At 42.7% G+C, this 20,698-nt stretch overlaps 1 protein-coding gene across 3 annotated transcripts in view; it reads left to right on the forward strand.

The window, feature by feature from the left end:
- Positions 1–20,698, forward strand: part of ATP8B1 (ATPase phospholipid transporting 8B1) — a 275,982-nt gene that overhangs the window by 55,604 nt on the left and 199,680 nt on the right. Inside the window, exon 2 of one of the 3 annotated variants that reach the window (XM_029579621.1) lies at positions 19,242–19,383. The exons of the other annotated variants lie outside the window; for them this stretch is intronic. The gene's annotated coding sequence lies outside the window, so the exon portion shown is untranslated. The remainder of the gene's footprint in view (positions 1–19,241; positions 19,384–20,698) is intronic. 3 annotated transcript variants of the gene reach the window in all.

Consider the following 20,698-nt stretch of genomic DNA (forward strand, 5'->3'; position numbering starts at 1 on the left):
AACATTTTATCCCCCAAATGAAAGATAGTAAAGGGAATCTTGTATCTAACAAACCAGAAATCTGTGAAGTTTTTAGGAAATTTTATGAACACTTATATACCGACGATGCCACAGATCACAACCCCATTGAGTCCTCTTTTTTCAAGATTTATCTCACACCAAATTGACATCAGCTCAACTTAAATATTTGAATAGACCGTTACAAACCATAGAAGTACTAAATGCTATAGCAGCCGTAAATCCGGGCAAGTCTCCCGGACCTGATGGGTTTTCATATGACTTTTATAAGATACTACGATCGCAAGTAGTGGACCCCCTTGTGAATTTTTATCAAGATGGACTGACCCACCGCAAATTCCCCAGAGACTTCAATTTGGCACACATTACTGTTCTCCCAAAGCCAGGCAAAGATTTGCTACACCCGGGCTCTTATAGGCCCATTTCCTTATTAAACTGTGATTTAAAACTCCTTGCCAAGGTACTGGCTGACCGATTAAACGTCATCTTATCTCATTTAATCGCCCCATATCAAGTAGGATTTGTCAAAGGTCGAAAAGCCAACTCCAACATGCTCAAATTAATCACAGCTTTGCAAATTTGCAGTTCTAATGGAACCCCCGCATTAGTAGTTGGATTTGACTCTGAAAAGGCTTTCGACTGTGTTTCCTGGAATTACATGTTTTTTGCACTACGTCGCTTAGGTTTTGACGGAGCCTTTTTGGACTACATATCCCTGTTGTACTCCAACCCAATATCGCGAATTGTAGCTAATAAATTTATCTCTGGAGATGAACTGATCGTAGAGGAGTGCGACAGGGATGTCGCTATATTTCCTTGTTACATGTAACTGCTTTTCTGCACTAATGTTCAAGTTGTTAAGTTTATTTATTATACTCTGCACTCCTGTTTCTTGTGAACCAGCATGATGGGACTATCGTCTTGAATGTTGGTATATAAAAAAACTTAAATAAAATAAATAAATAAATGTCCGTTGTCGCCTTTGTTGTATATACTCTCTAAAGATCCACTCCTGAGAAAGATAGCTGAGAGCCCACACATTTACAGGGTTTGGGGGACCAGACCATATTTTTACAGTGGCGGCTTTTGCTGACGATGTATTGGTCTTCCTACTTAACCCCTTAGAATCCCTCCAGGAAGTACTTCGATTACAACTATGGTTTGGAACGTTCGCTGGATTAAAAATTAACCAGGAAAAGTCAGAGGCGATAGAAATCACTGGTACGTTACAGTCTACATGGCCAGGGGTTTTCCCATTAAGATGGGTTACATCGCATTTAAAATATCTAGGTATTAAAATCCCAATTCGGATAGCAGACCTTTATAACGCTAATATAAAACCCTTATTGACAACATTTGATACAGTGGAAAAATCTACCGCTTTCTTTAGTGGGCAGGATACAAATCTTTAAAATGATTCTTTTACCAAAATGTTTATAGGCATTTCAAATGATACCACTTTGGCTAACTCGCCAGGACACTAAGAGTATTACCACTGCAATCCGCAAATTTTTGTGGAGAAATAAGAAAGCTAGACTCTCTCTATGGCCACACTATACAAACCACTCTCTGACGGGGGCCTCGGATGTCCCAATCTATCTTGGTATAACATGGCTTGTAACATTAGACTAACTAGAGACTGGCTCCTTGACACCTCAGTTTTTGTTCCCTGCCAGAGTATAGCCCAATGATATCGAGGTCCTATTTTGAACCTCTTGTTACAGGTTGACTATGCACACATCTGAGAACCTTAAGGTACATACCCTCTTGCAAACCTGCCGAAGAACATGGTCCTGCCTTGGAAAACTACTGCAAATACCACATCGCCTAACCCCACTAATCACTATAACTTCTAACCCACACTTCCTACCAGGTCATACACATTCAGTGTTTCACAAGTGGCAGTGCAAAGGCCTTAAGTACATCTACCAAATGTATGATACCAAGACACAACAGTTATACGACTTCCAGTCCTTGAGGAATCAATATGATTTGCCAGCTTCTGATTTTTTTTCTTATTTACAATTACGACATTATATTAGACAAGGTGAACGCTGTTTCTCTCCCACACCTTATTTAAAACGGCTACAAGATGTCTTTTACCACACCTCCAATCAGCGCCCAAACATCACCTTGTATTAAAGATACTGGCTACATGTGGTACATTAGAACATCTGGTATGCTTATATGCGAAATGGGCTACTTGGCCGAAATTTCAACTTTCCTTAGAATTCAAGCATTTGTTTATCACTTTATCAGAAGTTTCCGATAACATACTGCTTAGAGAAACTAATTATAAATTTCTCTGGCATATGTACATATCTCCTTCACAAGCACACCAATTCAAATTAACACCTACTGCAGCCTGTAAAAAATGCCAAACAGCCAGCAGTACATATGAACACTGTTTCTGGGACTGCCCCAAGGTATTCCACTTCTGGCAGCAAGTCACGGATATATGTTCTCAAATGCTTGACATCCCTTTGCCCAACGACCCAAATGTTTTGGTTGTTCAGCTCACCAGTTCCTTTACGTGGGGAACCCGCTACACAGGTTATGTTGTTTCTTCAACGAGTAGGCCTTCTGGGAAAAAAAGTTATCCTCACCCAATGGTTAGATGAGACTTTGCCAAGCGTAGAGTTTTGGTTCAAAAAACTACTCCATCTCAGTGCCCTGGAGTATATAGTGGCTAAAAACACTTCCCCCAAAGAAGGTAGCTATAATGACAGGAATCTGGGAACCACTCTTTAATCACCTAGCACCCAAAACATCTTAGTTTCCGGTATACCCATGATAGAGTTGGGATTATAACAACTCAATGGCACACAGTATTAAACATATGGAAGCCCACACAGTGGTAGGGGGAGCATTCCGTAACCAAAACTCTCTTCTAAATTCCAGGTCACAATTTATTGTTTACTATGTGTTTTTTTTTTTGCCTGCTGCCAAAGGTTTATTCCTATTCATTATTATCGAAATCTCCCTCATAAATGCTGAGATTGCATCTGTACAAACTATTTTTATAGAAATTCGGTAGTGGTGTCTTGTACTGTTTCATGTTTCACGTTTCAAATTTAAATTCCAAACTAAGAACTGTCTAGCCTCAGTGACGGGAAAAGAGGGAGGGGGAATGGGGGAGGGGGTTGTTGAGAGGGGAAAGTACTACTAAGCCGAGCTCTATATACAGTATACTCATCTGCTTGTTAATTAACCCTGTTTATTATCCAGCTTATTATTCAACTCAGTGAACTGTAGGGTGATACAAACTGATGTGCTCTTCTTATGTACTAATATTGAATCTGTTATGTTTGAAAAACCCAATAAAAAAAAAATAAAACTAATCAGTTCTTTTTCCCTCAACGCACAATTAAGCTCTGGAATTTGTTGCCAAAAGATGTGGTTAGTGCAGTTAATGTAGCTGTGTTTAAGAAAGGATTGGATACGTTCTTGGAGGAGAAGTCCATTACCTGCTATTAATTAAGTTGACTTAGAAAATAGCCACTGCTATTACTAGCAACAGTAGCATGGAATTTACCTTAAGCTGTTTCTTTAAGTGCAGTATTGGCTTGTGAGTTCATTGTTCAAGGAGATTAGAGAAAAACATGAACTATAGTGAATCATGTTAGCCTCCTGTGATTTGATAATTGTGTGTGTGTAGTTTCATTTCATAACTTCATACCGGGTTGGGGGGCAGTTGCAGTATAACTGCACTGACTGTGGTTTGAGATAAATTAGCTGTTTGGATGCAGCTCATTGGGCAAGTTACTCCTATTTATGCTCTCTGCCACCACCCCTGGCAGCACTGTATGCCTGGAATAGGCTTCCTGAGTCTGTGTCCTGCTCCCTCTATTGCCTTATTTAAATCCAGTCTAAAAACACACCACTTTTTTTTTTTTTTTTTTTTTTTTTTTTGAGGCTGCTTTTCAGTCTTAGCCCCTGATTATCCCTCCTTTTACAGCCTTATTGATTTTATTCACTTTTTCTTTGGGAATTTCATTCATTAAGACAGGGGTGGGGCAGAATTTTGCTGCCGCCTGAAGTGGCTGCGAGTGGCAGCGGCGCCCCCTATATCTCGGTGCCCTAGGCACAGGCTTAGCTCGCCTAGTGGTTCCTCCGGCCCTGCTTGGAAAGAGAATTTAATTTTAATTTAATTTATTTATTTAAGGTTTTTTTATACCGGCATTCGAGAACACGTTCACATCATGTCGGTTTACAGCAAAACTGGGGTGTGAGAAATACAACCAAAAACATAAATAAACGTGATGAAGAGATGCAGTTACAATTAACAAGGGCTAATCAATTGGATATAATCAGCCAATTCATTAAATTCTCTTTGCAAGGCTCCGGTCTTGCTAGGGACAATGGTGCATCCTTAGTGTCTCCTTATTAGTGGAAGCAGCGGCTGTCAGCTGATCCGACAACCGATGCTTAATTTACCAGCGACTGTTTTCAAATCCACTAACGGCCATGGGTTCAGAAAATGGACGCTGGCAAAATTGAGCATCTGTTTTCAAACCCGCCGACAGGCAAGTTTTTTTTTTTTTTCTTTTTTTTTTTTTGGTGCCTCTGACTTAATATCGCTATGATATTAAGTCGGAAGGTGTACAGAAAAGCAGGGGTTTTTTTTCTTCTGCTTTTCTATACACTTTTCCTGGTGCTTTCTAAGTTAAGGCCTACCCCTGGACAGGTGTTAATTTCTGAGAGTAAAATGCGTGGCTTGACTGCTTACCCCAAATGTAAATTAGCTCTGGCATATCAGTATTCATCAGATGATGTTTAGCAGTGTGTATGCTTCACTTTGATCTGGAATTGTTCCTTCTCACTTCCAATAGCAGCGATGCCATCCAGGCACAAAAAAAAAAAGTCAAGAAACCCAAGAAGTAAGGATCTAATCAATCTGCACTTTTCTTTGATACTGTGCCTGTGGATAATGAAACAAATAGTTTTTTTTAATCTTAAAATTCCATATCACAGGGTCCTGCTGCTGCCCGCATGGGAATGATATTGAAAATTGTGTTGACATTATGCTTCTCCATGCATGTAGCTTAACCTATTCAATGCAAAAAAAAAAAAAAAAAAATGAGATGAAGGATGTTTTTTCTTAGGAGAAACAAGACAAAACCTGAGGACAAGAGTACATTTTCACAGACAATAAAACATTAGAGAGAACAAAGTGACACCACATTATCTCAAAGGAAGATCATGCCCTTGTTCCAGCAATCAGGATACTTAAAGGAAATTTTACAAGCATGCAAGACTGCAAAATCATTTGAAATTTAAGTTGAACAAACATGTTTAGAGAAACACCTGTGAACTACTTTGACTGTAAGAAAGGAGGGTGGCTTCCTCGCCCACTATTAGATCCTACAGGTCTTTTTGAAGTGTAAAAGTTTTTTACTATTACTGTTGCTTCTGTCAAGCTCCTCCCTCACATCTTTACTGAGCGGTAATGGTTTATGCAGACAAGCTAAAGCCTAGCTGACTCTGTTCCATTTAAACCCAGTTGTAATTGTGCTGTTTCTTCACTGACCAGACCAAGGGGACATTGCTTTTGAAAGTTGGTCAGTTGTAGTAAATTATTCCAGTAAAGTCATATTACTTTCGACTTATGACCCTTTATTTGTACAAATTTAAAAATCCCAGAAAGCATGTAGAGATCACTGTTAGTCTCAAGCAGTCTTGTGACCGGAGTAAAATCAAATCACAAGGCATTTTGCTGAAAAAAATATTAAACTCCTTGGGGGGGGGGGGGAAAAATAGAACCAAATGGGACCACTGGTACTTTAAAAAAAAAAAAAAAAAAAAATGGAAAGGCTGGAGGGGCTTCCCAGTTCTCACCATTAATAGAACAACCCCAACTCTGGGTGCAGGCAACTACGATTGAGGCCATAAAAATGTTTGTTCTCGTGGGGACAGGAACCCTCCCAGGCTACTTTTAACACTGACTCTTCCTTCCAGGGCTTGGATCCTTGGAGGATGGGGGGGATGACTCACTCGAGTGCTAAGGGTGGCTTCCTTGTCTCCTTTTTATTTCCTTGGGGCAACCAGTGTATGTCTGTCCCACAGTGTGCTGGGTGTGCCAAAGAGACTGGAGTCACTGGGTCAGTGTCCAAACGAATATTTACTGATGAAAACAATTAAAAAAAAAACAAAAAACTGGCGCACTCTGAATTCACAGCAGCACAAAGATTTCTCTTTTGCTACAATTTTTCTCCTGAATCTGTACGGGAAATTCCTACTCCCCAGGACTTGGAAAAATAGGGACCCCAGGTGGGCAGGATGTTCTTTTGATGGGCAGAACCACCCTCTTCAGCTGGCAAGGATATTTTGTGGCAGTCTCTGCACAGAGAGAGAAAATCCGCGCTCTCGCTCGTAGTCTCCCGATGGGAGGAGCCCCAGGAGCAGGACGCTTAAGGCTCCCAGCAAGGATAGAAGAGCAGTCAGAACTTCTGACCTGGATTTTGAAATTAGGTTTACAATACTCAGAAAAGCTCTGGCGTGGCTCCCAGTAAGGTCTCTGCATCCCCTTCCTCATCAAGGCTCAGAAGGGGGGTGCAGGACTGCCCAAAGCTAGGGTTCACTATTCCCAGGATCCAGAGAAGCCCCAATACTTAGAATAAAAGTTCCAAAAAAATGACTCGGAGGGGAATAACCCATCTAGACAGGTTGTGCACTGGAAAGGAACTGCTCCTGATCCTGGCCGGGACTTGCTTGGCTGGCGCCAGCTGGGCCTGTAAAATAATAAAAATCCATCTCCCATCTACCATCTGAACTCAGTACTAAACCTAAAGGACTGCCTCCCAAGCTGTAGCGAGGACCCTGTTATATAGTATTACAAGTGGGATGACCCATGGCAAACCCCGCAGAAGGAGGGGCTGCATCTGCACGGACCTCCCAACTCCATCCATCCTCCTCCTCCTCCTCCTGACTAGCTGACATTGTCGCTAAAAACCCGGGGCTTACTGGTAACCCGAAGTGCCCAGGTTACAGTAGGTAGCGGCCTGAGATGAAAGAGCAAGGGTAAGGGATTACATGGGGGGGAGGGGGGATTGGAAGAGGAGTTTTGGGGGGAGGGAGGTAGGTGACAGATGAAGTGAGGGGGAGGTGAGTTTGTACAGTAATGCTGTAAAAATGTTTTAGTAGGTGAGTGAGATCAGGGGAGGGGTGAAGTGGAGGTACATGGCGCCCCCCCCCCCCCAATCTATATGCAGTGGTGAGTGGGAACATACCCACCCATCCCTAATTCTTTCTTGAGAATGTCTGTCTCTCACCTACATTACTATCTCCTACATACAGGGGAGGAGAGGAGAACAAACCAAGGAGTTTGGGGAAAGGGAGAAACAGTGCATGCAGATGCTGACCTCCCCCCCCCCCCCCCCCTTCCCATGGCCACACATAGAACGGAAAGGGAAAAAGTGGCCTCACCACCACATGCACACAGGTGGGGGGATGAGGAGAATGTGAAGGCTACAAAATGGAGTGTGAAGGGGTGTGGAAAGCAAAGTATTTATACTCATGCACGCACAGATCCCAGTGCCGCCACCACCTCCCTTCACACAGGGGTGAAGAGGGGACAAAGTGGAGCATACAAGGAGGAAGGAATACCCCTAGTTATATTCACGCTCACCTCAGACACTTGCCTTTTCTTCCCCCCCCCCCCCCCCCCCCCGATACCCCTTCTCTACAATTCCACCCTGCCACCAAATACCTGGAGATCACTACAATGTGGCATGCATGAGCGGGAAAGACTGTGCACGTGCACAACTACTCTCCTTCAAACCCCTTTAACACGCGCACACGGAAAATGGAAAGAGAGGAGAGGTGTGAAGATGAGTGTGCCCCTCCCCCCACAAATGCATGTATGCGCATTGGGGGGAGGAGGAGAGGAGGCAGCCACAACATGGAAGAGGAAAGGAGGCAATGTGCAGACATCAGCCATCACTTCTCCACACAGGGGCTGATGCAATAAGTCGGGTAAAAATGGGCGGTCGGATTGAGCTCCTGTTTCCCTAACATGAGCACAGACGCCTCTCCTGGGCATCCAGGAGCTGCTGTGTTAAAAAGGACATGCTAGGGAAGAATTATGTGTCCCTACCACTCAAATGCATAAGATGCTCAGAAAAAAGTGACTGTGCACCCACAATTGCAATGGGCGCGCAATAAGAGCGTCTGTTTTATCCTGCTTCAGGTTGATTTCTGGATGCCCAGTATACACGCAGAATAACAAGGGGCGAAATCGGCCTGGAGCTGGTCTATTGGGCCTGTATATTATGCACCCAGAATTTTTTTTTTTTTTAATTTTTTTATGAAGCTATTACATTATACCTTTATTTTTAAATGCGGAAAGCAATAGGGGCCAGATTTTAAAAACTACACATGGGTGTAGATTTGTGCGCAAAAATCTACGCCCGATTTTATAACATTCGCATGCAGCCGCGCACATGTTATAAAATCCGGGGTCGGCATGCACACTTGTGCACCTTGCACGCGCTGAGCCTAGGGGAGCCCCGATGGCTTTCCCTGTTCCCTCTGAGGCCGCTCCGAAATCCCAGCAGCCTCTGAGGGAACTTTCCTTCCTCCCTTCCCTTCCCCCTACCTAACCCGCCCCCCCATACCTTTGTTATCCAAGTTGCGCCTGCCTCCGGGCAGGTGTAGGTTGCACGCGCAGGCACGACAGCTATGCCGGAGGCCTCAGTCCCGCCCACTCCCCGCCCCTTTTTTCAAGCCCCAGGACATACACGTGTCCCCGAGCCTATGCAAAATAGGTTCGCGCGCGCAGGAGCAGGTTTTTGGGGTTACGCGCGTAACCCTTGAAAATCTGCTCCTAGGTGTTTAAGAATAAAGGTAGGAACTACACAGGACACAATTTTTTAAAATTTCTCCTGAGTCCTTGACTCGTGGATTGATTTAATGCCAGCTCCAGGGCTGTAGTTAAATTTGTTGCGTTAAAAGTGCATGTTCGGTGCCCAGCCATTTTCTGTATGGGGAGGGGGTACTAGCTGATAGTGCCCCTTACATGTAAATTCCATGTAGATGAGGCTATCAGCTACTTGTTTTGGACACGCTAATCTACTTCATTGCATCAGGCGCTAGTCTAGCGTGTCAAACGCTTGTCCAGCTGCATGTAAACCCGCGTGCTAGGCCACGCGCACTTTATTGCATCAGCCTGACAGTGAGGAGTCTGGGACAAAGTGGAGAATGGAAGGGGCGAAAGAGGACCCCCCAGCCATATACACCCCTACTCAGCCTCCTACACCCCTTCCACACACTTCACCCTACTGGTAGGATTAGCGAGGAGGTGTGATGACAGGTGTGTATGCATGTTTGCATAAGAAATTGCCATGCTGGCTCAGACCAAGGGTCCATCAAGCCCAGCATCCTGTTTCCAACAGAGACCAAACCAGGCCACAAGAACCTGGCAATTACCCAAACACTAAGAAGATCCCATGTTACTGATGCAATTAATAGCAGTGGCTATTCCCTAAGTCAACTTGATTAATAGCTGTTAATGGACTTCTCCTCCAAGAACTTATCCATCCAAGAACTGAACCCAGCTACACTAACTGCACTAACCACATCCCCTGGCAACAAATACCAGAGCTTTATTGTGCGTTGAGTGAAAAATAATTTTCTCCGATTAGTCTTAAATGTGCTACTTGCTAACTTCATGGAATTGCCCCCTATTCCTTATATTATTCGAAAGTGTAAATAACCAATTCACATCTACTCGTTCAAGACCTCTCATATTCCCCATCAGCCGTCTCTTCTCCAAGCTGAACAGCCCTAACCTCTTCAGCCTTTCCTCATAGGGGAGCTGTTCCATCCCCTTTATCATTTTGGTTGCCCTTCTCTGTACCTTTTCCATCGCAACTATATTTTTTTTGAGATGTGGCGACCAGAATTGTACACAGTATTCAAGGTGCGGTCTCACCATGGAGCGGTATAGAGGCATTATGACATTTTCCAATTTATTAACCATTCCCTTCCTAATAATTCCTAACATTGTTTGTTTGCTTTTTTGATTGCTGCAGCACACTGAGCTGACTATTTTAAAGTATTATCCACTATGATACCTAGATCTCTTTCCTGGGTGGTAGCTCCTAATATGGAACCTAACATGTAACTACAGCAAGGGTTATTTTTCCCTATATGCAACACCTTGCACTTGTCCACATTAAATTTCATTTGCCATTTGGATGCCCAATCTTCCAGTTTTGCAAGGTCCTCATGTAATATATCACCATCTGCTTGTGATTTAACTACTCTGAATAATTTTATCGTCCGTAAATTTGATAACCTCACTCATCCTATTCCTATATATATATATATATATACATGGGTCCAAGTTCAGATCCCTGAGGCACTCCACTGTTTACCCTTTTCCACTGCGAAAATTGACCATTGCATTTTAACTATAGGGGCCTCTATTTGAGAGTTCCTGGAACTGGAGGATATGCTTAATCTTGCTGCCCCCAACAGACTACATGTACTATAGAATCTCAATGGCTTGAACGTACGTGAGAGCTTGTTGGATGTAAGGAAGCCATGGAAGGGCCTATTGAAAAGGTGCAGGTCTCCAATAGCATAGCACAATGTTTTCTCAGATGTCCATGTACTGGTTTCCATACAGGCTATGTAACTCCAGGCAGGTGTTAATATTTGAGCAATAAATGTGTTTCTGAGGCGCACATTTATTTTTTTGAATGCAGAATGAATAATAGCCTCATTCACATGCATTTGCATGTGATGAGCGCTATCTCATTCACTCCGCGTTGGACGAGGGTTAAATAGGCGCTAATCCCCCTATTGCATTAGGGGGTTGATTAGCGCCTATTTAACCCGCGTCCGACAGCGGGTTAAACAGTGCGCTCGTGTGAGCGCACTGTATTGCATCGGCCTCTATTAAACTTCTGTTTTTTGTATTACTGGTGAATGAGTTTTGGAATGGAATATACAGGGATTAAAAAGTTGGGGAAAAAAACTCAAACCAATTTAGGTGTTACTCAAATGTTTTCCTTAAACTCTCTAAAGCTACTTTTTTAAACCATTTTTTTCTATTTTTGCTTATCTTTATTTTCTTTGACGTCTTTTGCTCTCTACTTCACTTCTCCTTCAACTTTTCTTTCCCCTTTCTCTTCTTCCCTTCCCCCACTTCCTTTCTTTTCTCTGTCTAAGCTACTTAGAAACATAGTAAATATTGGCAGATAAAAAACAAAGTGGTCCATCCGGTTATTCCCAGCAAGGCGTTGAAGGTTGCAACTACTGTACCATGCAGGTTACTCTAAGGGTTAGGACATGCTGTCCAGGTATTAAATGCAATTGTTGGCCAGGCCTCCCTCTCCTGCCCTTATTCATTTATTTTTGCAGTGTTCTACTGCTGTCATGAGTAAACTTGATCAGACTTCATTGACGTAATGTAAACGGCCAAATCATTGTAAGATATGCCCAGATGGATCCTTGAATGCACCACTGGCTGGTTCTAACTTCCTCTCTATGCAGATTATCTCCATGCGTCAGACCCCAAATTTGGACATTGGGTGTTTTGTTTCCCCCCCCCCCCCCCCCCATGACAACATCTGAAACATAAGGCTAAGTCTACCTTCAGTGGCTGCAGCAGAAGAAGGTGAAGATTCTGCAGTGGCCATCCCTGTCTCCTGACCTCAGCATCATTGAGCCACTTTGGGGAGAACTCACACATGCAGTTCATGCTCGACCACCAAATAAGTTACAGGATCTGGAGGCTTTTTGCCAAGAGGAATGAGCAGCTTTACCACATGAGAAAATAAAGGGCCTCATTCACAGCTATCACAAAAGACTGCTTTCTGTCATTGCAAAAGGAGGCAATGCACAATATTAAGAACTAAGGGTCTGCAAACTTTTGAACAGGACCATTTTATTATTTCCCTCATTGCTAATGTATGTTTAATATTTGTGCTATTCTGTGACACATAATCTAATTTGAATCACAAAACTAACAGACATGTTATTTGTCTGATCATTCATGTTTTTAGACTACTACACATCTTACAAATTCTGCCAGGGGTATGTTAACTTATAAGCACAACTGTAGTAGCTAGTAGAGAGAATCTTAGGCAGGTCATTGCTGTAGAGAGTGTATGACAAAAGCAACCATCTAATTGTTCAATTAATACTTCCTGTCTGAGTTTAACTTGACAAAAGTGGACAGTCTGTTCTTGAAAGCAGAGAGGCGCAGAGTAAGAGGAGTAAAAGACCATTTAATGGTTTTAAGTAGACTCCTTTTCTGCTGTAACTACTGCATCTCTCTACTTGGAAATAAAGCAAAATCTTTAGGAACAATGAACACCTGTTTGGCAAGGCAGCCCTTCACCTTAACTCTTTCTGCTCACAAAATGAACTTTCCAGAGAGCTAAAAGCTTGGCTTATTTAATTTACTGAAGGTTTTTTTTGTGGGGGTTTTTTTTTTTTTGTGTAAATCTGGTTGGCTTTCACACCCTCCCAGAAAAACCAGGCTACATTGAACTATTGCCTAAAGATATAAAAATGACAGCATACATACAGTAAAAGGTTGCTGACATGTAGGAGTTTAAAAGCAACTTACCACTTTTAAAACTGCAGTAACTTTTACCTTCCCTCTCGGATCAAATTGACCATATATACTTCAGTGGCAGTAATTTAATGCCTGCTTTTTTATCAAGGGTTTTTCTCATTAATTAAAAAGGAAAGCATATTTATTTAAGCCTTGGGAGGTCAGTATTTAGAAACCCAGATACATAACTTTATCCAGCTTAAGGAATGATCAGTAGGCTAAAGGTCCCGCTTAACATCCTTGAATAAAAAAATGTTATTCAGCTATAACTTGAAATCTTACCAGCTACTTCTGAATATTGCCAGTTAGGTTTCACTTAATTGGCTGTATTCTTTGAATATAGTTTATTAAGGTTAAAGTTATCTGGAAACACATTCTTGGATAACTTTAAGCTTGCACTCTGCCATATCTTGAGTTAGCCAAATAACTTGTTCTTCTAATTTTAAAATATCGCAATTAGCAGGATAATTTTATTCAGCTAACAGCTCCAGCTTAGAATGCCCCCAAAACAGCCTCACCCTCCTATTCAGCTACAGTTTATCTGGATGAAATTTAGCTGGGTCATTTGCAAGTGATTTTCAAAATATCTGCATTTGTCCGGATAACTCAGAAACTGTCCAGATAAATACTTTTTGAATATTCACCTCTGTGTCCATGCAATGTGGCCCTTTTCCCTCTTGTTGATGGCAGCTAATAATGGAACAAATGTATACTTTGCTGCTCTTTACCCTGGAGCCATAAAAATGTGAAGGGAATTTTGCTCCAGTTAATGCTTACAGCTCGCTGCTCGTGCTTTTATGGGATAAAATGTCCCACAGTGGTTTTTGAAGAAGTTTCTGTTTTCACAGTATTTTTTTTTTCCCCTCCCCAATGATCCTTAAATCTAGCTCTAAGATTATGAAAACACCACTTTACTTTTTCCACATGGAGTTGTAAGAGCTCCCATCTGAAATGATGATAAACATTTATATAACTGTATTATACAGTAAGGGTACATTGGTTTGCTATCATATCACAATGTAAAATTGTTCCATAGGTTTTCCTGAAATCATCCATTGCATTTTATAGTAGCCACTTTGCATTAGAATTGAAGTTTGTATAAATCTATTTATTAAATAAGCTAGTTTTCTGCATGAAACTGTAAAATTAACACTACAATAACTTTAGATTTAAAGAAAAGCTTGTGACCTTGGTCCCAAAATTGTGACCTTTAGGTATGTAAATGTCCCTAACCTCTACATGTACTTATCCTCTACACATACAGGCCAATACAGTAAAAGGAGCGGGCGAGCGCCCAGGCCACTCTCCTGTGTGCGCGATTCAGTAAAAAAAAATATTCAAATTAGAGCCCAAGGTAAAAAGAGGTGCTAGGGAGATTAGCGCATCCCTAGCGCCTCTTTTCTGAAAGGAGCGGCGGCTGCCAGCGAGTCTGACAGCCGATGCTCAATTTTGCCGGCATCTGTTCTCAAACCCGTTGACAGCCACAGGTTAGAAACCGGACGCCGGCAAAATTGAGGGTCTGGTTTTCAAGCCGCGGGCCGATTTTTTTTTTTTTTTTTTTTTTTTTTTTCTGCAAAGCTTCAGGGAGCCAGGTCTCCAATAGATTTTTCAAGTCCATCTCCTGCACTATTTCGGGTAACCCCATAAATTTTAAGTTGTTGCGCCTAGCTCTGTTTTCTAGGTCTTCTAGTTTATCAGCCTCCTTCACCAAATTTTCCAGTGTAGACACCCGAGTAGCGAGAGCCTGCTGATCTTCTACAGCCACGATCCTGCCCTCCTATCTCAATGCGGCGCCCAATATCTCCTAAAGATTCTTTTACCACCGTAAAATTTGCAGTGATACCTTCAAATTTATGTTCCAGTGCCGCCACCACCGATGTAGTCAGGCGTGCGACCGTCGCGTCGTCCAAGCCTGTGCTCTGAGGCCCGTCTGCTGTCGGCCATTTTAAGATCTGTGCTGCCTGGCTTGAGTTTTTTTCTTTTTCCTTAGGTTGCGGCTTCGCTGACATCGCCGATTTAAGTCTGGTCAGCAGATTTCGTTGCCGTGGTGTTCACCCGTGCAAATTTTAGCGGGTTTTCCATGCCGTTAGCTTTTTGAGGGCCAGCACCCGGAGCTCCGATGAAAGAGGATCACCGCATCACATGACTTTTATTTTTTAATTATTTTTAACTTTTGGGACCTCATATTTAATATCGTCATGATATTAAGTCGGAGGGTGTACAGAAAAGCAGTTTTTTACTGCTTTTCTGTGCAGTTTCCTGGTGCCAGCAGAAATTAACACCTACCTTTTGGTTAGGCACCAATTTCTGAAAGTAAAATGTGCGGCTTGGCTGCACATTTTATTTACTGAATCACGCGGGAATAACTAATAGGGCATTTGCATGTTGCGGGCGCTATTAGTTTTGGGGGGGTTGGACGTGCTATTACCCCTTACTGAATAAGGGGTAAAGCTAGCGCAGGCCCTCACTTTGGACAGAGCTTCTCTTTTTAGTCCACAGAAAACCTTTCCCAAGCCCCACTGACCACTCTCTGCTTTAAAGGTGGTTTCACTCTGCTCTTTTTTTTTTTTTTTTGCCTTCAGCTGCTTCTGGTAGGCACCACAGGAAACAAGCTTTTCTTCCTCTTAAACAAACTTTTCTGTGTGCTCTGCTGCCCACTACAGCAGTGCGTGCCTTCAAAGTTCTGGCAGGCTAGGCCCACGCAAACCTTTCTCCCTCCCTTCTGGAGGCTTTGGGTTTCTCTGTGTGCCAGGTTTAGAGAAAAAAAAAATCCCACTGCTGAAACCATATGTGAGGACTAGCAGAAAGAATTTCTCTGTGTTTCTTTATTAATTCAAACAGCAAACTTAACTTCACAATTGTTGCCTATGTTCAGTCTTTTTTTCCAACACACTTCCCAGTGTGGTTCAGGAGCTCCAATCCTGGAGGGACAGGGCCTCTCTATCCCAGCTGGGCTAATGCTGTTATTCCCTACTAACTGGTCACACCCTTTGAGCTCCTCTTGCCCAACAGGGTCTGGTCCATGGAGCATTCTCCCTTTAGGGGATTTAAGGTGGACCAGGCATCTAGCCTGCTCCTGAACAGGTTTATAGGGGGAAAACTAGGGCACTCTCTCACAGGGGACAACCGAAGAGGGTCTGCTTGCATTACTTGAGTTTTGGAATTTGGATATGACCTGTGCTGTTACAGATAAACTGTTCTGGATTTTACCAGAACTAAATTTTCTTTGCTAAGAAATTTGTGATTTTTGCTGCTGTGTACTTTTTTTTTTTTTTTTTTTTTAATAAATAGATTTGGCATTATTGGAACCACCAAAACCAGTTCGACCTGAACTCATTTCCAGGGTTTGGGGTAGAATGCAACTTTTAAATGAGCACGCAGGTACAGATGTGCACACATTTTTGTAAATCCCGCTTCCATCGCCTAAGTGGGGGGGGGATTTTTAAAGGGGCGCGCCATTGCCAGTTTCACCAGTTTGCCCAGGAAAGGGATAGGACTTCCAACCCCTCCCCCCCCCCTCTAATTCAATAGTCTCCCTTTTCCCGTTAGCACAAACCCTTAAAACTCCGCTGACTAGCCTAGAAATTTTTATTTTATTTCTAGACTCCATCCATGGCAATAGTAAAGTTCACGCGACAGAGGACCCCGGCGCGAGCCTGGGCGCATTAAGTGTGTTTACATGCACATCTCTTGGATTTCCCCTGATGCGCCCAGCCCACTTCTCCTCCTGCTTTTCTAAAACTTTTTGACTTTTGTGCGAGTATTGGGAGATACACGTGTGCAGGGGTGGCTTTTTAAAAATCTATTTGGTGTGCGCCGGCCCTACTTGTGCACATATTTCTCACAGTTTCAGTGCACGTAGGGCTTTCAAAAATTGCCTTTTCGGTCTCAGAAGGGAAAGGTTTCCCTGTTCAGTAGAGGAATTCATCTTGGGATAACCTGAGTTCGGTCCACTGCGTCTGTTTAACTACTCTTCTCCCCCCCCCCCAAGAACCCAGTAACCAGAGAAGAGATTTGGAGACTGCATATCCATACCTGTTTACATTTTATGTGCCTCAAGCCGGGGTTAGGCTTGAACATATTGTAGTACTACCAGCAATTATCTTTTCAAAAATGGACTATTGCAATTCCCTGCTACTAGGCCTTCCAGCCAACACCATTAAACCCTTACAGACGTTGCAAAATGCCTCAGCCAGGATATTGACAAAGTCCAGCAAAAGAGAGCATATTACTCCCATCCTAATGAATCTGCATTGGCTCCCAATTAAATTTAGAATAATGTACAAAGTACAAAACCATCCACAATATCAGTCCACTGGAGATCAATATCCCATTTCAGCTATATCTACCCTCCAGACCAGTGAGGTCGGCATATAGAAATACCGACCTTGCCCCACCTATTAAATCTTCGTTAAGAAAACGAGCTCTATCCACATCGGGCCCTGCACAATGGAACTCTCTTCCACCAGAACTCCGGCTAGAACAATGCCATACTACCTTCAAAAAGAGACTGAAAACTTGGCTGTTCGACCAAGCTTTTCTTTCATTCAGAGGATCTTCCTAGGTCATGACTCTCACCCCAATAGACTAGAATTCAGGCTAGTACTCTAACCTGACAGATGTCTAATCTAATTAGGTTCCATTTTTACCTTTTACCCTTAGTTTATCCAAATCTCATTCAGACATTTAGACAGCCAATTCGCTGGCCCCTCGTTAAAAGCCTATAATTGTATTGTTCTTTGACCCTGTTACTTGGCACCAAGTTATCTTATACCTGTTATATGTAAAAGCATTCTTACATGCTAGTTTGTTATACTGTAAACCGAAGTGATATGTAATTGTCTACATGAATTTCGGTATATAAAAATGTTAAATAAAACATTAATACACAATGGGGCAGATTTTTAATCTTACACACGCAGGGCACGTTTGTGCACGCTACCCGGCTCGCACAAATGTACACCCGATTTTTATAACACGCGTGTGCTGCCGCGCGCATGTTATAAAATCCGGGGTCAGCGCGTGCAAGGGGGCGCCCACTTGAGCACCTTGCGTGCGCTGAGTCCTAGGGGAGAGGCTCGATGGCTGGCCTCGGAGGGAACTTTCCTTTCGCTCCTCCCTACCCTATCTAAATCCCCCCCTCCTACCTTTATTGCAGGAGTTACGCCTGCCTCTGGCAGGTGTAACTTGTTTGCGCTGGCCAGCTACCAGTGTGCCAACCCCCAGCACAGCCGCTGTGCTAGAGAACTCGGGACCGCCCCTTTTGAAAGCCCTGGGGCTTGCGCGTGCCACCGAGCCTATGCAAGAGTACGTTTTTTAAAGGGTTACGCGCGTAACCCTTTGAAAATCTACCCTAATTTGTTTTGCTTTCTTAAGGCATTCATCATGGATGTTCACAAATCTTCAAAAATGCCTTTTTTCCCCCTCCTCCAAAGTCAGCCTTTGTTGTTCTCTGTGTCTATAGCAGGAGAAAGCAAACTTTTTTTTTTTTTTTTTTACCAACCGCCTCTCTTCCGTTCATGCAATTGGTTGCCCCCCCCCCCCCCCCCCCGACGGTTTGATTATATGTGACTAATATTCACCAGGGTTTGCCAAAACATCAGCTGATGTCTGGGTTTATTCTGTCTTGGGGTTCATGCCATTTGAAGTATCACTGTGCACGCATACAGACATATGATTATTGTGACCTTGTTTTTGCCTCCGAACAGAGGATTTTAAATTGCAAAGAAAAAATATTTTAAAAAATTTCTTTTCTACACTGTTTCCCATATCGTTCTCTTTGGGTGGATGATTAAGTAGACCGGGTATCCACCTGAAAGGTGCTCTTACACTGGCTTCCCAGCTTGCTGACACCCTTACAGTAGAGAAATTGATCACAATTTAGCACTTTCTCACCATGGTCTCCTATCCTGCTATCGTTTTGTTACCGGTTTGAGTACAGGATTGTTGTGTTTTTTTGTAGTAAAAAGTAAGGATCCGCCCTAAATATGAAACTTGCACAAAACAAAAAATGAATTTATACTTTCAAACCCACATTGTACATTCTCAAAGATATTGGTTTTATATGTTCATCCTAATTCATTGTGCTTCTGGGGACAGGGCAAGGAACCGTATTGTTTTTAATTTATTTTTTTCTGAACTGGTAATGGGCTTGCCAGCTTGGAAAGATTTAAGCACACGCTTGCCAGCCTCCTACTTTCACACTGCCCTCATCTCTCCCTTCCCCCCCCCCTCCCCCACAGACCTTTTCTTGTTCACAGACTCCCTTCCTTCTCCTGTGGCTCTTTTTCTAATGGAAGAGAGGCCAGATCTAGGTCTGACTGTGAAGGTGGTGGCAATAAGCTGTGAGGGCCCAGTTGCCCATGTAGAAGCCGTGAGGCGGTAGGGCCCCTGGGACACAAGACTGGTGGGAACGCTGGGTTTAGTCCCCAGCCTACTTTATTTATTTATTTATTTATTTATTTATCTTAAATCATTTCTAAAGTGCTACTAGACATGCACGGCATTGTACAAATATTTTGTCCTCGCTCCACAGAGCTTAAAATCCAGTCAGAACACACACACATGATAAACAAGCCTATGGGATGTGTGTTTATTGTAGAGAAGTGGTTAGGATTTAAAGGCAGCTTCGAAAAAAAGTGTGGTTTTTTTTTAGACTGGATTTGAATAAGGCCAGAGAAGGGAGCGCGATGCACCAACTCGAAGTATACTCCAGGCTTACGGCCCAGCAAAGTGCTGGAGGAGAAGATAAGATCGACCTAAATGGCACGCTGACTGATTCTTGTATATAACGTAATGTATGTGAGCTTTTTTTTTCAGTCTGGACTGGAGGGGTGGTGAGGCAGAGTGAGTCTTGAGCAAGTTGACATCCCGGCATAATGCAGGTTACTGTGGAAGTACGAGCTCAGTTTGTCACGTGCGGCAATGATGTTTCATTCCAATCACCTATTAAATAAGGTGATGTTTGTTCCAAAATCAGGAAAAAAAAATATTTGGGAAGTTGGTCTACAAGCCTGTTGCCCAAAATGTGGCTATTTGCATATTTCTGAGGGTCTAGGATTGTAAAGTACATGGGGGGCCCTTTGACTAAAAATCTGTGTAAATGCAAGGCATTAGTGTATTGGTAGTTGTTTCTTTGCAGGAAATAGCAATACCATGTTAGCATCGCAGATGCCTCTCTTCCCATTATGTGATAGAGACTGGGGTGATCATAATTGATCCTTGGGGCTAAATGTTTCAAAAGGTTTGGCGCATGTAAATGCGCATTTGAAAATGACCCGGGGAAGGGGCTGTGCATATATAAAATAAGCAGAAATTCAGTTTTGCACGTACATTTATGTGCACTGGAGAGAGGCATTCGGGGGGGTGGAGGAAGACTGGGGCTGGGGCAGGGAAATAATTTACTGGCATACTTTCAATTTTCTAAAGTGTGTGTGTGCTGCGCAGGGTTTCGCACACCCACTAACTTTCAGTGTGGACTTGTCATAAGTATGCTTTGACAATTCAGGCTACAGTCTGTGTCCGTTCTGCATGCAGACTTTAGCCAGACATGATTTGTTATGAAACAACCCTCCCTAAGGATCTGTGACCCTCTCCTGCAATAAATGCTTTTTTGTTTTTGTTTTTGTTTTTTTTTTTTTTTTTGTTCAGATTTTTTTATCTGGCTTTCAAAAAAAAAAATGCATTGGTGTGTGGTTAGTGGAGCTCTTGCTGTCAATTGATCGCTCCTATTGAAGGATAGGTTTTCCTCAAAACTATTTCTCCTCTTTTGGCATCATATGAATTGCTGTGATGCAAGGTGCTGAGAGGTGTTATCAGGAATAGCCCTAGCTTTTTGAAAATTGATATAAAGCAAAGATCTAACTTTGCTGCCTATGTTTCAAGGAGCAAGTACGGTAAGATACTCATTTTACAGAGAACAAATGTAGATTGCTGAGCAGAAAAAAAAGGACCCAACCTCTGACCTTGTGCAGGTAATTTTCACCCAGACATTGGGTCAGTGTGAACACACATCAGTGAAGTTTTCCATGAATAGCTAAGTGAAATAAGACATTTTCAGAAATGTGTTTTTTCTATAAGATGTGATACGTTTCACAACTGGAGATAAGTGTT

This window comes from Rhinatrema bivittatum, chromosome 1 (assembly GCF_901001135.1).
Source record: "Rhinatrema bivittatum chromosome 1, aRhiBiv1.1, whole genome shotgun sequence".
Taxonomy (NCBI): Eukaryota; Metazoa; Chordata; class Amphibia; order Gymnophiona; family Rhinatrematidae; genus Rhinatrema; species Rhinatrema bivittatum.